The sequence below is a fragment of the Lampetra planeri genome, chromosome 48, assembly GCF_965212315.1.
Source record: "Lampetra planeri chromosome 48, kcLamPlan1.2.h2, whole genome shotgun sequence".
In the NCBI taxonomy this organism is placed as follows: Eukaryota; Metazoa; Chordata; class Hyperoartia; order Petromyzontiformes; family Petromyzontidae; genus Lampetra; species Lampetra planeri.
The window spans coordinates 4,959,359-4,975,247 of NC_136154.1; the positions used below are offsets into that span (position 1 = coordinate 4,959,359).

A 15,889-nucleotide genomic window follows, 5' to 3' on the forward strand; every position below is an offset into this window, starting at 1 on the left:
ACAACGAACCATAGTTTATCAATTTGCAGCCCAAATGATCATTTCACATCTGGCACAATTGAACATTCCCCTTGAGAAAGCATAGATGGTCAAGACCAGCGGGATGGACTATGGACTATATCACGAAGTAAATACGGGATATATTGAAAGCTCTGTATCACCAGGTGCGTTAGCAACTAGGGACAATACTGCTGGGCTAAACAAGGACAACGGCTATCTTATCAGCTTGTTGCCACCAGCTGTGCAATCTGGAGATTACTTTTCAGTTCCTTTGAGTAATTCTGCAAACGAGGAGCTTTGTGATAAACGGCATCTCTGTGGAATAACCACTCCTAGTTTCCTCCCCACCAACTTCCCCCGCACCCCACACCTCCGCCACAACCTACGCTCCTTTGACAACTGCCCACTTCTTTCCTTAGTTTCCTCATCGCTTCCACCGAACTTTGATTTCTCCTCCATGCACCCTGGTACTACTTATTTTGTCCTAAATTTAGTACTTTCTTCAAATTTGGATGTGCTTGCACCTTACATCCTCCACAACGCCGCCCATGTCTTTGGTTATCATCAACGCTCAAGTCACAACTTCGGCTCGTGCTCAGAGCAGATCGCATCTGGAGGACTAAACCAACCGATGACTCACGTTCCTAATATTATTCCCTACTATTCCATACTATCAAATGACACTTCGTCCCTGGAGGCTTCTCACCACTCATACTTATTTTTTTCATTTGCTCCCTATCTCCACACCCTGCTCTACTCTTCAATACCCTAAACGTTTACTCTACCTGCAACTTCTTCTGCCGCCCCGACTCCTGTGGTCTTCTTCAATTATTTTATGACCAAGATCGGCCGTATCCGCTCAATGATCACTGTGAAACCTCCTGATATCCCTGCACCTACTGACCCCTCCGCGTTCCACCGTACTACTCTTTGGTTCTTTCGGTAAAGTCACGTAGAAAAAACTGAAATTAAATAATAATAGAATACGACGTTTTGATTGCAGCGCAAGCAATCGTCATCAGGTACGAGTGAATGAGAAAACGAACCTAGTAAACTTAGACATATAATGCAATACAACGCAGAGAGTCGGCTAACATTACAGTCAACACACTATCTGGTTGATTACGTTCTTCCAAAGATTGCTAAATTTGAGAGAGAGACAAAACACAGACACGAAGACACAGACACACACAAGCAGAGAGAGACTCACACAGAGACAAACAGAGAGCAACGCACACATAGGCACACAGAAACACAACGCCTATGTGTCGAGGCTTTAAATAGAGTGAGAGGGGTGCTTGCGCAGAGAGGGGGGGGTAGAGAACATTGAACAAACAAGCACGGCTTGCCCATAGCGGACGGGAGAGCTCGACACTGCACTTTTAAACAAACAAGTTCGTCCTGCCCATAGCGGACGAACGAGCGAGACACTACACTTCTAAAAAACAAGCACGGAGAAAGCTAATTTAGTAAAATTAGGAAGTTTAATTCAATGCAGCTTTATTACTCATAGCAACCCCTATGAGTAATAAGGCATGAGGAGGCTTTCGTCTACCAATTGATTTGTAAAGGCCTGTTAATAATCACTAATCAGCAACCCATCGTCAGAAAAATAATCAACCCAGTGTTTAATGAATGTTGGTTACTGAGAAGTGAAAACCATAAAAAACCAGCGAAGCATATGGTGTTCAATCTTGATTTGAAGCTTCCGTGACTGCAGGAATCCATACTCTTTGGTTCTTTTGGTAATTTATTTATAACTACGTGACTTTACCAAAATAACCAAAAGCATATGGTGTTCAATATTCATTATTAATTCCCGTCAACCCTCACATCAACAACAAATGTTTATTTAAGTATTTGTCAAAGTTATTGAATTATGAAATATAGAATGTGTCATGATTTCAATTAGGTTTTTTTTTTCAGATACGTTACGTAAAAAATAACGTTGACAAAATGTCGCCCATGCCAAATGCCGTTTCAGTGTCAAGTTACACCCTTGTAACCATCACCAACAAGACTATGACGTCCATTACAATCTCTTGTATGACTTCTCTCCCGAACGCATACTTCTACTGGAACTACATGACAGAAACTATAAGTGGATACGTGAATTACTATTTATATTTATATTCAAACACATACACATTCACTAACCTGGTTCCTGGAAGGAACTACTCCGTGTCTGTGACGGCTTACCACGGGTCCTCCTCCCAAATATCAGATGTCGTCATGGACAGAACCTGTAAGTATCTCTACGGTCTACTGTCAATAATTGTACTACACCCTCAATTCATACCTGTCAACCCTTTATAATTGCATACCTCATTACATACCAATTCACACCTTATCGGTCACCCCGTGCCTTTATCAATCTCAACGTTCATCCTAAGAAGTTCCATCACATGGGAGAAACACAAACAAATAGACAATTTTTTGCCCGTATCGAAACGGTTGTACACCATATATGGACCGGAAAACTCAATTTCCCTGTACGAGAACACGGGTAACCCGTATAGGTTTGACAGGTATGTCAATTGTCCACACGAGTAATGAAGAACCATATTTTAGCCATTTGCTGCCCAACTCATTATTTCACATCTTAAACTTTATCCATGAGACGGCAAACAATGTCAAGACCAGCGGGCTGGACTGTGGGATCTATGAAAATGTAAACATGGGCTGTATTCAAAGCTTTTCCACCAGGTGTATCATCTGCAGATAACATAGCATTTCCTTAGAGTACTCTCCTAAAATGGGGTGCCTTGGGTTAAGATCTTTGCTCACGAGTTAAACCAGGGGCATATGTAAAATGTTGACTTCCTGAATTTAAATTCGGACATCTTGGAACTAGTCCTGGTGAAGTATAGCGTAGTCTCATGCGATTTGCCGAAGCTAACATTGGTTGTGAGAATTGTTCCTCATCTTCTCAGTGAGGTTAAACAATTATAATTGTTATGTTAAATACTTACATGAGTGACAATTTATTCTGTTTGGGGATCAAGCTTTTATGACATACATTTGGCCAGATGTACTCAAAAAAGAACATATAAATGATGTTTCACTTTGAAACTGGATGTGATTTTACTACGAAAAAGTAGTTAAATAAAGCAGTCTGTTAAGAAAGGAGCCATGTGGCACCCCGTTATTTAACAAATTAGAACATGTTTATCCTAAAATGTTTCGTAAAAACATGATTTAATAGATAAGAACAGAATCAAGTCAGTAAGTGCCTACAGTGCATACATATTTCTGAAAGCGCTGCTAAAAAATTAGGTGGTCTGTGTTGTCAAATACATCTGTGAGATCAAGGAGAACCAGATGGGCAAGAAACCCACAATCGGCATCGCCGAGGAGGCCACTTAGCACTCGTAACAGTGCTGTCTCCGTAGAGTGGCCTTGACTGCACTGGATAGCACAGACCATACATGCCAAGATTATTAGACATCCTTAAACATTTTATGTTCCAAAACAATAGTAATACCGTGTTCGAAATGAAGGTATTTGAATGCAAACGAAGTTTAAACTGCGAAATTTAATTGTTTAGAATAATGGTGTTTATGAAAACGTGAACATGTTGCTCATATGATTAATCTACTGCTGATGCTGTTTCACAGTGCCACCCAAAGTCATTGTGATCATCAGTGGCAAGACTGAAACAACCATGACTATCTCATGGACGGCTCCATTTGCTGACATAGACTACTACTCAGCTTACTTAAGAGACACTGCAACTTGGAATCTGATCGGAAACGAAAACTATAGCTTTCCAACTACAAGAACATTTTCGGATTTGGTTGTGAACAGAAACTACTCTGTGTATGTAGAGGCTCATAGTGGGGCCAATTCACAATTGTCAGATGTGGTCACAGGAAAAACCGGTACGTTCTTGAAAGTCTTAAAAAAGTATAACTTCCATTATTTGTGATCGTAAGCACAATTGACTACCGTTTCATACTCATTTTGAAAATGCGCTGCCTATTTTTCTGGCATATACAGTATATAATTGCAAATTTAAACAAAGCACACGATTCCTGTAGAGTGTTTACGCTATTGTGCAATAAGACCCTAATGGCGGGACCCCAGGGTCCAGAATAAACATAAGTAAAACTCGTAATTAATTTATTTATTTTTGGCAATTATTGTTGCCTGGTAGTTGTATTTTTCACAAACGTGATTGTGTTTAATTATCGTGCAACTTTTATTACACTTTTTCTGGGTTAAATAAGTGAAGCTTCAATTATCACAAACAATCTCACATCGAATCAGCAACTGAAGGGGAGAGACAAGGTGAATCAGGGCTGAGCTGACAAATTAGGTTCCATCCCTCTCACACAGGCATACACCTTTGCACTCTCGTGAATGAGACGATTCTGGTCTATTGACTTCTCACACTATTAAACGAATACAGGCGTGTCTGGCTTAATGAGCGAGGTTTTTTCCGCGAAAATCGCTCGGTAAGCAGAAACTCGTGAAACTAGTCGTTTTCCCATTGATCCCTCCCATGTTCAAATATGAGTTCCGTTTTGTGATGCCACAGCCGTGAAGCCGCTCTGTGGGCACCCCACCTACGATCTCCCCACCACAAAGCGTCGGGGCCGACACTGCTTTCCCCGGACCACCCCCCACATAAACACCCCCCCCCCCACATAGAGCCCCGAGGGGAGGTCACCTGGCCAACAAGTCAGGGAATTGGGCGATCTCCCCCGATGCTAACTCACACCGCGGCGCCGTGACTTGGGTTGAAATTACATGGTCACGACGGGGCTGTCCAGCCACCGCGGTTAAGACGCACACCACACACACGGGTCGGTAGGCAGGTAGGGGGCGGAGCCACGAACGGCGGGAAAGCAGGGTGGGTCTCTCTGATTGCTTGGGCGCTCGGCACAAACAGGGAGAAGTACGTAGCTGGAAAGCAACGACCCGCGGCGGGAAGTCCGAGCGAGCTGATTGGCCAGTGGGTCGGCGCCGGGTTATCTTTGATGTAGGTAACAATAAAAGAGCCTAGCTTGGCTCCTCCCACCCTCAACCACTATATATACAGGTGCTGTTTCTTGGAATCTCTCTCACTTGATACAGCTATCGTGCTGTGACGGTTCCACCTGAAGACGGAGGCTTGTGTTGCCTCCGAAACGTCGTGAATTTTATTTTATTTTACTTTTATTAATTAAAATTTTTTACCTATGTGACTTTACCGAAAAAACCTAAGAATATAAAAATAAAAGGGCCGTAGAAAGGGCAAGAAGCTCTCTTTCTGCTCAAGTCCGCCTCGGAACAGGAAGCTTGCCGGCCACTGGGACCGTCCGTGAGACGATCATCAGCGCAGCCAGGCCCGCTCCCAGCGAGAGCTCAGTGCATCCTCGCCTTCCCCCCGGCTCTCCACGCGGCCGAACCGCGGCCGTGAGACAGCCCCGAGCAATGCCCCACAAGCAAGACTCGCGGACTCGCGGGGGTTTGGCCCAGGGAGGGGAGCCGGCGGGCGGCAGCCCTTCCCCCGCGAACGAGGAGCGCAGCAGCAGCTCTCACACGCGTGAGGGACCTGGAGATGGCGGACCCCCTCTGGCCGGCCCCCAGCAGGGAGAAGCCCCGGGGGCCAGCGCCCCCCACAACCTTCCCATGTTCAAATATGAGTTACGTTTCAGCCCCACAATCTTCCACTCTTTAACAACTTTTGAAAAGTAAAAAATACTGACTTAAATTAATAAATAATGCTATACATATCAAATGTAACACCACACATGAAAGAAGTATGGTGAGAAATAATTTCAACATACATTAAAAACAACAGTGCTTGGTATTTATTTAGTTTCCATGGTAGAAGTTACGTGTGTGGAGGGAGCAGCAGGGGCCATGCAGGACAGCTGGTTCAAATATCACTTGCCACTGATGTTAGCCGTGGCTTGGAATCGAAGCAGGATTGCTGGGATTATAGCCACAATGCGATATGGGGCGCTGTAACGGGATGAAATGGATCACGTAACAGAAATGGCCATGCTTGATCAATGCTTGATCCAGGTCGATTCCCGTTAAAGCGAACATTGAATCGTAAAAAATACGTCGATTCCCGTTCCAGTATTCCTTATATGGGCAAAACCACGCCCCATTATTCCATATATGGGCCTTCTTCATTAAAATAATTTATAATTAATTATTTAGCGGTTTCATTTCATCCTATTCACAGCGCCACTTCCTTTCCTCCACGTCTGCAATTTATTAGGGTCGCCACCCATTTACGGTGTCAGCAAAGGCCCGCACCCCCCCATGACTAAGTAAGCAAGTTCAGTCAGCACAACATAACTGGTAAAGAAACAGCTGCGAGCCGCCGTGTGCCCCGCGCCATCACAGGATACATATTCATCAATCGGTCTCTGATAAACGAACATTTTGCTTGTTTTGATAATAAATGGGTTCAAATTAGAATTGCTCGTTGTAGGGGATTCTCGTAGAAAAAAACCGCTCATTAAATGAGTAAAGCCTATAACTTTAACTTGTTTGTACTGGCACAATTGTTGTGCTAAGCCAACGATGGCTTGCCGCTTCTTCTTTTTCCACGTGTTTGTCCCACTCATATGGGGTGCGCTGTCCTTACCAACCTTCTCCACACTGCCCTGTCCTGCGCCATCTCTCTTTCCGCCCCTCAGACCACCATGTCCGATCGCACCACATCGCCCCGCCTCTTTTTCTGCCTTCCTCTTGATCTCTTTCCTTCCACTTGCATCACTTGCAACTTCTGACCCACATAATTTTCCTGTTGTCTCTCCACATGACCGAACCACACCACCTTGAGTCTTCATATCACTTCTTTATTGCTCACCCTGTCCTTCCTTGTTAAACCCACTATCCACCAGAACATCCTCATCTCTGTGGCCTGGTCCTCCCTCTTTCTTGTGCCCAAGCACTCGGCCCCATACAACAGCACCGGCCTCACCACTGTCGTGTACACTTTTCCCTTCAACCAAACTGGGACCCTCTTATTGCACACCACACCAGTCATCTTTTGTCATTTCAGCCATCCAGCCCTTGTTCTTGTTCTCATCTCTCCTTCTAGTGACCCATCAGCACACATCGTTGCACCCAGGTACTTAAACTCATTCGTCTTTATTAACTGGTCACTTCCAATTTGTAATCCATTATTTCCACTGAAATTTGCCACCATATATTCAGTCTTTGTCCGACGGATCCTCAACCCATTCCCTTCAATCTATTGCACCCAGATCTTCAAATCATTTCCACTACCCCTCTGCTTTCACCGCATAACACAATGTTATTTGCAAACAGCATACACCATGGGGGCTCCCTCTGAATATATCTTGCGTGTCCAGCACCAGGATGAAAAGAAAAGGGCTCAGGGTGGATCCTTGCTTTACTCCTGCTTTACCCTCCTTCATACATATCCAGGATCAGCTGGACATATACCTCAGGAATATATCTTCTTCTCATACACTACCAGATGAGCTCTCTAATTACCCTGTCGTACACTTTCTTAAGATCAACAAACACCATATGCAGGTCCCGTTTCTTCTTTATTAATTTTAATTTCATTTTTTACCTACGTGACTTTACCGAAAGAACTAAGAGTATGAATCCTTGCAGTCACGAAAGCTTCAAATCTAGAATTTTCTTCTCCATCCAGATTTTCCCAAACAGCCCCATCAGTATTTCAACACCATTTTCTCCCATTAATTTAAACACAGCAATTGGAATCTCATCTGGCCACACTACCTTTTGATGTGTCATGCTGCCTAGAGCTTCCACTACCTCTTCTCTCGTTATTGTATCTGCAACTACCTCATTTCTTTGATGTTCCTCAACCATTTCGCGTCTTGGGGCTTTCACATTCAGCAATTTCTCAAAGTACTCTTTCCATCTCACTCAAACCAATATTGTTCGTCCTTCACTGCTCTTAACGAGATTCAGATGGTCGATGTCACTGGTCTTTCTCTCTCTCCGGCTCTTGCCAAAAAGTATACCATCTTCTCGCCTTTTTTGCTGTCAAGCTTCTGGTAGAGTTGTGCAAATGTGTTATTCTTTGCCATTGCTACCACTCGCTTTGCCTCTCTTCTCACTGCCAGGTATTCATACAGATGGTCCTTCTCTCTCGTATTCTGCCAGTCCTTAAACTTGACCTTTTTATCTTTTGTTGCCTTTTGCACTTCATCGCTCCACCACCATGTTTCCTTCTGTTTCATCGGCCTTCCTTTGCTCACTCCCACTGTACTACCTGCTGCTTTCAGTATTCCACTCACTAGTTGTTCCCACATTCATTCACGCTCCTTCTATGCATTAGGCTTTTTAAGTTATTCATAGCTTGCCAGCAGAAGTTTTCTTTCTCATTGTTTAGTCATCACCACTTCACCTTACTGCAGTTCTTTTGTCTCAAGTTGTGCAGTTTACACACTCTCCAGGAATTGTAAAAATGTATTGGGATTTCCTTTACAAACAGTCAAATCAAACATGTTTATATAAGTCAGCGATTCAATAGTTGATAACATAAAATTGCAGACTACGCAAAACTTGTCGATGTGTGCGGCTTGAAAATGTGGCCTGCAAATTACACAACGGGGAGAGTAATGAAGAACCCCTATTACTGCTGTTCGTATCCCAGCTAATTATTTCACATCTTAGCTAAATGAACTGAACGCATGAGATAACATGGAAGGCCAATCCAGGGGGCTGGACTGTTGAACTTTATAAAGATAACCTTGGCTATGGTATCAGCTTGTTGCCACCAGCCGTGCCATCTGAAGTCAATGTTGCGGTTCCTTTGAGGAATTCTGAAAAAGAGGTGTCCTGTGATAAAACGGAAGCTCTGTGGATTGAACACATTTTTAATCACGAGGTGAAAATTGAGGGTCACAGCCCTGGCTTCTCTCTGTAACAATTATAGCTGGTGTACCGGTTTTAGGAGTATGGCTGTGGGGAAGCCCTATTATGCAAATGTAACTGCTATAAAATGGGCAACAAAGAAGGGGGATGTCACGTGAGGAGAAGAGCATGGTGTCAGAAAACAGCAGCCAGGAGCAGGATGCCTCTATTTACCACTAGTATTGAGACACCACACCAATGGAGCCACCAGTGCTCTACCTACTGCTACACTGTAGAGACACCACACCAAAGAAAGCACTTAAGTGCTGCAAATTGCCCCTTGCTGACTATTAAGATCTGGGACATGCAGGACCGTGAGTCCTGTAAACAGGCGTGCCAGAGGGTGTGTAAGGGTGATGGAGCTGGGCGGTTGTGTTGCGTGTACAAATGGGTTCCTTTTTTTATTAAGTCACATACAGCACACAAGTCAGATAATTCTTATGGGGGTTCTGCCTGTAAAGTGTGCATGAAAGTATCGTCGATGAAAGTGTGGCAAAACGACCAACCCGCTGGGCGTGTTACTTCGGGGTGCTATTTACGTGGCAGGTTGGGCCACATCGCAAACAAATTGTAGGCAAAACCATAACATAACTGGGAGACAGACTGAGAGGAAAATCAGTCCTTGGTCAACTGAGGCTGTGTCAACCAGGACAGAAGCTCACATGATCTATGCATGCAAAACTGTTGATGGGATCAATTAAATTGGTAGTCTTAAGAGATGGTGGGAAAATTCCAGTGTTGGGTATGTGGGTGGATTTTTCTGAAAACCAAGTACAACCAGGAGTAGTGAATAGCCCACAGACCTAGACAAGCAAGAGTGTGAAGGGACACTGGATGCAGTGGAGTCAGGGTAAAACGAGTTATTGTGGCCGACTCTCAATTAATAGGAAAATACTTAATAGATGATATAGCACGAACATGTCCAATGGCCAATATTTAATTGACGTTCCCTTACCTTTCATGAGTTGTTAATGCTATGTGCGTGGATGAAAATCTGCATTTGTGGTGGGTAAAATCCCAGGTGCGACAAAACTAGAAAGGGTACAAAGGCATGACGGAGTAAGGGATGAATCACAGGAGTTCGTGCAGGGAGAGGAAATATCTTAAGCCGTTAAGAGAGCAGACAGAGCATGTGACGAAAAACCCGTCAAGTAATTACGGAATGCCTATAGAGGACTTGAAAAGTGCCAAGGAGCAGGACTTTTCTCTAAAGACATTGTGGGCAAGCAAGGCAAAACAAAATCGGGTAAACTGGTAAAATAAATTCCAGCAGAAAAGCAGTGGCAAAGATTGTTGTATCAAGAGTTTTCGTCTGCTCACATAGATAATGGGGAGATGTTTTCACCACAGGTGATTCAGAGTGAGTTGAGAACACAGTGATGGGATTGGAACATGATTCCTTGCTTGAGGGACATATGGGTGTGCGAATTACTCTTGATAGGATAATCTCTTTAAATTTTTACTGGTCTCGGGTCAATAAAGATGTAAAACGATATTCTATTTTATTTAGGATTTATATCGTGCCCTTTTCAGGGCACTTTACAACATAAGCTGACGGCGGTACACAAGGGGCAAAAGGGGAGCAATGGGTGGGGTGGAGCGGCTGTCAGTGAGGGAGGTGACGGAAGGGACGGAGGGACAGAGGCTGGGAATGGAGCTGATGGGATGGGGAAGGAGGAATACGGTGGAGAGTGATGGTGAATGAGGGGACAGATAGGTGCAATGTGGATGAAAGGCAGCGGGGTATGGGACACAAGCGTGAAGTGGTAAGATATGTGCTTTTGCTGGGCATGGTTGAGGGTAGGTGTAGGGTGGTAGGGGCAGAGTTCTGGTGGCCGCATAGTTGAGCTGATTGAAGTGTACAGTGGAGGGATGGGGGAGAGATGTGGTTAGGTGCACATAGAGAAAGCGAGACATGGGAGCCGGGTCAGGAATTAAGGTTTTTGTAGGAAGAGGACCGGGGGAGTCGGTCAGAGGTGGGAGAAGGAACCGATGAAGGCAGTAGAAGAGAAAAAACAATATAAAAAAAGACCTCAGGACAGAGTGAAACAAGGAAAGCAAGGGGGAGAGTAATTTAGAGAGGAAGTTTTTTCCAGTGCAATTGGGGAGGAAATGAGGGAAAGTATGATTGGCATAAAGCCTCCACAGCCAAAGTGTAATTTGATAGTAGGGAAGTAGATGAGGAACATGAATCATGACTTGGTGAGGTCCTTCAGATGTGCTCCATTTTGCGCATGAGCCGGTGCTATGACTTGAGGATTGGTGATAACTAAGGACATGGGGGGGGTGGGGCGTTGCGTAGGTTGGAAGAGGAGCAGAGGTGCAAGCGCGTCCAAAGAGGAAGAAAGTAATACATTTGTAATGTGAGCGTTAACGGGCTCGCGGGATGTGACGCAACAGGTGGGAGGAGTTAGGGTCACGTGGAGAGAGAGAGAGCTTTTGAGGACAGGAACCGGAAGGGCTAGGGGGAGAGTGTGAGAATAGAGACAGAAGGAGGCCACGCGGGGCTGGAGAAGGAAAGTGGTGTGATCGCCACAGAGTTGGGACTCGGCACCGGCGGCCAGCGGTGTCCGGGCACGGAGGCGACAGAGTGCCAGCAGCGGGGCTGCATAGTGAGCAGCCGTGGGGTTGAAGGTCGGGAAGCGTAGAGGCGGTATAACGAGCCAGCAGCAGGGCTGCATAGTGAGCCAGCAACAGGGCTGCAGGAGCGACGGCAGCAGTGGGGCTACCGAGCGGGAGACGGAGGAGACTCTGAGCGAGACGCCGTGCGGGCAAGTTGTAAGAACCAATAAAGGACAACAGAGACAGACCCAGTGCAAGAGTCCTTTATTACACATTCATGACAAAATAAGCAGTGTTGGGGTGCAGTGAGGAGAAATCAAAGATAAGGGGAAGAAATGAGGAAACCAAGGAAATAAGTGCTCAATGGTCAAGAGAACATGGGTTGCGGTGGAGGCGTGGAGATGCGGGAAAGGTGTGAGGGGAGGGAACGAGGAGTGTCACATAACTGTAACAATTCTTTTTTTTTTGTCCCTGGGTAGTCTTATTTCCTAATTGCTTATGTCTGAAATGTACAGAAAATAACTATTATTCCCCACAAACTTTGCTTTTGTGACCAGGACAGTAATATTTTTAAATTTACCTATTTTCCAGATCATTCCAGATAGGTTCAGTGCTGAGTAAACTTGGAGTAACTTCTAGAACCTTCTAGAACTTTCCAGTAATATAAATAGTAGTATAAATACAGGGAGGGCTTAAGCCCACCAGTTCAGTTTAGTTCCAGCTGCCTAAGTGGATAATATCCGTATTTTTCTGAGTTGGCATCAAGAGGCTGCAAGCATCCGGCAGACGCATTTTGCTATGTCTGTGGCCAATGTATCAAACAAGAGTGAAAAGTACTCTGTGGAAGCATCTGCTAAGATGTGTGAGACCTACAAGGCATATTTCGGCATGCCTGTCGGGGATCAAGACACACCCTGGGCACCTCATTTCACCTGCGAGCAATGCAAAAAAAACTGGGAGGTAAGATGGACAATTCTTGCTCGGAATTGTCGCCTCATGTCAGAAGGGGTGATGTTGGACAGGATTGGCAACCAGACCTCAAACATTCTCTATCTTCCAGAATGTATTCACCATGTTTATAAATCTACATGTTAGATGTTAAACATTGGAGCAGTGTTGCAATGTTTTATGCACTGTGTTATGAGCCCGGTGATATGAGTGTGGTTCCAGTGATAGACAACATCAATGGCATGTTACATCTGAAGCAGTCTGTCACAGTTCACTCGCTCAAGCAACCCCCATGAGTGCATTGGCAGGGATATAAATTATTACTGATCAGCAACCAATGACCAGAATAAGTTGCAACCCAATGTGTATTAAACGTACGTTACCAAGAAATCAATATTATTAAAACAAAAGCAGCCCAAGGATGTGGTATTAAATATTCACAAGGCCTCGGCACAGATTCGTTGTCCTTCTGCTTGTCTTGGTGTGTGTCTCGCTCGGTGTGTTTTTGTGTGTCTCTCTCTGCATGTGTATCTGCCTATGTTGTTTCCATGTATGTGTTTTATCATTCATTCTTACCTGATGATGGTTGATGGTGTTGCAATCGAAACGTCGTATTCTATTATTATGGGATTTTATTTTCTACGTTACTTTACCGAAATAACCAAAGAGTAATTCCTGCAGTCACGAAAGCTTCGAATCTAGTTTTATTAATAATTAATTAACTCTAAACAGGAAATGGTCATTTGCATGTTATTGAACGTTTCATTGTGATTTAAATTATTTTTTTCCTCATTGGCTTTGTTTTGTCAAAAAAAGTTTAAAAAATTGTTATTTAAATGTCGCCAATGCCAGATGCCGTTCCAGTGCCAAGTTACACCATTGTAACCATCACCAACAAGACTATGACGTCCATTACAGTATCCTGGATAACTTCTCTCCCTAATGCGTACTACTACTTGATCTACGTGACAGAGACTATGAGTGGAAGACAGATTTACAATTCATCGTCAAATTCAAACACTTCCACATTGACTAACCTGGTTCCTGCAAGGAACTACTCCGTGTCTGTGACGGCTTACAATGGGTCCTCCTACCAAATATCAGATGTCGTCATGGACCGTACCTGTAAGTACCAATATGGATTTGCAAAGAGTTGTAAATCATTACCGATCCGTAATTATAGCCTGTCCGCCCTGTCCCTCTCTGCCTTCTGTTAATCCGAGTGAAGACAGGTTGGCTATAAAAACAATATACTTGTAAATTAGTGAAATCATATTTCAATGACAATAAACATACAAACAAATATTATTTTTTATATCATGGAATATCTGCAAAAACACCTATTCTGCTTTCCCCATTCGCCCAATCTTAAAATGAACCTCTAATTCAGCCACTTTTTGACTTCCTCATGAACAGCACAACACAATAACACCAAATGCTATCAATGATTACAAAACTTGTATTTTCACACACTATACTCATATTTCTACTCCGTTATATATTTGATTCGAGTTGGATTAATCAAAATAGTTAATAAGATTTGTAAAATAAGTAAATAATGAGCTACGATGCAGAAACCATCTTATTAGATTCCCCGCGCAAAACCAGGCAAACAAAATAAAACTAAATAAGTTAACATTTCACACCTGCAATAGCGATCAAAAACACCCTTCACGTCATAACGCCACGGCTTATTGTCTGTTAATGGGATTACGCATCATTTTTTATATTCTAGACCTAATTATTATACGTATTTTTATATTGAAATCAACGTTAATGTCGAAGTCTTAACTGTGCATATCTTCATTACTACCAATAATTCAACAGTCAATCAACATTACCGAGTTCCTGCAATTCAATTGACATTCAAATCATCAGTATAGGCAATCCCTCGCAATTAAGGATGATTGTTTTCCACAGAAAAGTTGGATTTAATTATCTGTGGGTCCGAATATGGCTGAAAATACCAATTGGGGATCGATAGATTCTGCCGCAGCTCTGGGATCCGTGTCCAGAAAAAGTGGTGGTGGTGTGGAACTGCATCAGAAAGTCGGGCTGCAGCGTTGCTGTCTCTGCCAGTCCTACTTTTTCTATTTCCGCCATTGAGTTTCATTGAAATCGACTCTGTGTCCATCTGAGGTGACCCTGGGAGAGTCTCTCTTTATTTGGTGTCAAATGAGCACTTCATACTCTTTGGTTATTTCGGTAAAGTCACGTAGGTATAAAATAAAATAAATCACGACGTTTCGATCGCAACACAAGTAGTCGGCCTAAGGCGGAAAAAATATAATCCAGCAGTGGAACTGCTGAGCTAGTTCAGCAGTTAAAATGCTGGACGACTGCTTGTGTTGCGATCGAAACGTCGTGATTTATTTAATTTTATGCCTACGTGACTTTACCGAAAGAACAAAAGAGTATGGATTCCTGCAATCAAGAGGGAGCGCTTCATGTTGGCCTTGAGGACATCCTTGAAGCGCTTTCTCTGCCCTCCTCTTAAACGTACACCCTGACTTAAGCTGAGAGCAGAAGACTTCCTTCGAGAATCTGGAGTTGGGCAAATTGATATGGCCGGCCCAACGAAGCTGATTTTGAATGATAATGGCCTCAATGCTCGTGTTTGTTTGCGAGAGGACGCTGATGTTAGTGTGTCTGTCTACCCACCTAATTTAAGGATCATATATTATTGGAGCTAATGTAATATGCTGCTTTCCAGCAATTGATCAGCTCAAATGTAAATTGGGGGCGTGCCTCGTACCCTGCAGTACGCATAGGGCTCTGGGTCCAATCTCTGACCACCATTACATTATCTTTAATTATGAAAAAAAAAACTAATCTGGCTAACCATATCAATTAGCACAGTGCACAATTATATGTGTGATAAATCAAAGCTGACCTCACACTGGCTACACAACCAATGGTCAGAAGAAGTATCAGCCCAATGTGTAATAAAATTTGGTTACTGAGAAGTGAAAATTATTAAGACAAAACTTGCCCAAGCATGTGGTGTTCAATATTCAATGGTAATTCTTGTTCACTCTTAAATCGACACCAAATGGTAATTTACATATGTTATTGTATTATGAAAGAATACAGAATGTTTCACAATTTTCATTAATTTGTTTCCATTTACATTGTTTTGTTAAAGTGAGATATCTTGTTATTACAATATCATCCATTTTAGATGCCGTTTCAGTGCTAAGTTACACCATTGTAACAATCACCAACAAGACTATGACGTCCATTACAGTCTCTTGGATAACTTCTCTTGTGAACGTATACGACTACTGGATCCACATGACAGACACTATAAGTGGAAGAGAGGATTACAATGCCTATCCATATTTAAGCGCGCACACATTCACTAACCTGGTTCCTGGAAGGAACTACTCCATGTTTGTGACGGCTTACAACGGGTCCTCCTCCCAAAAATCAGATGTCGTCATGGACACAACCTGTAAGTACTTATACGGTCTATTATCAATAATCCTACTGCATCTTCAATTGACCACTAATA

At 43.4% G+C, this 15,889-nt stretch overlaps 1 long non-coding RNA gene across 1 annotated transcript; it reads left to right on the forward strand.

Moving 5' to 3' along the window:
* The first annotated feature begins 1,958 nt into the window (after window positions 1–1,958).
* LOC144733878 (uncharacterized) lies at window positions 1,959–15,661 on the forward strand. The gene is made up of 4 exons (XR_013588448.1): window positions 1,959–2,245; window positions 3,618–3,881; window positions 13,228–13,500; window positions 15,557–15,661. It is a non-coding gene; the product is annotated as an uncharacterized LOC144733878 (long non-coding RNA).
* Window positions 15,662–15,889: the final 228 nt, after the last annotated feature.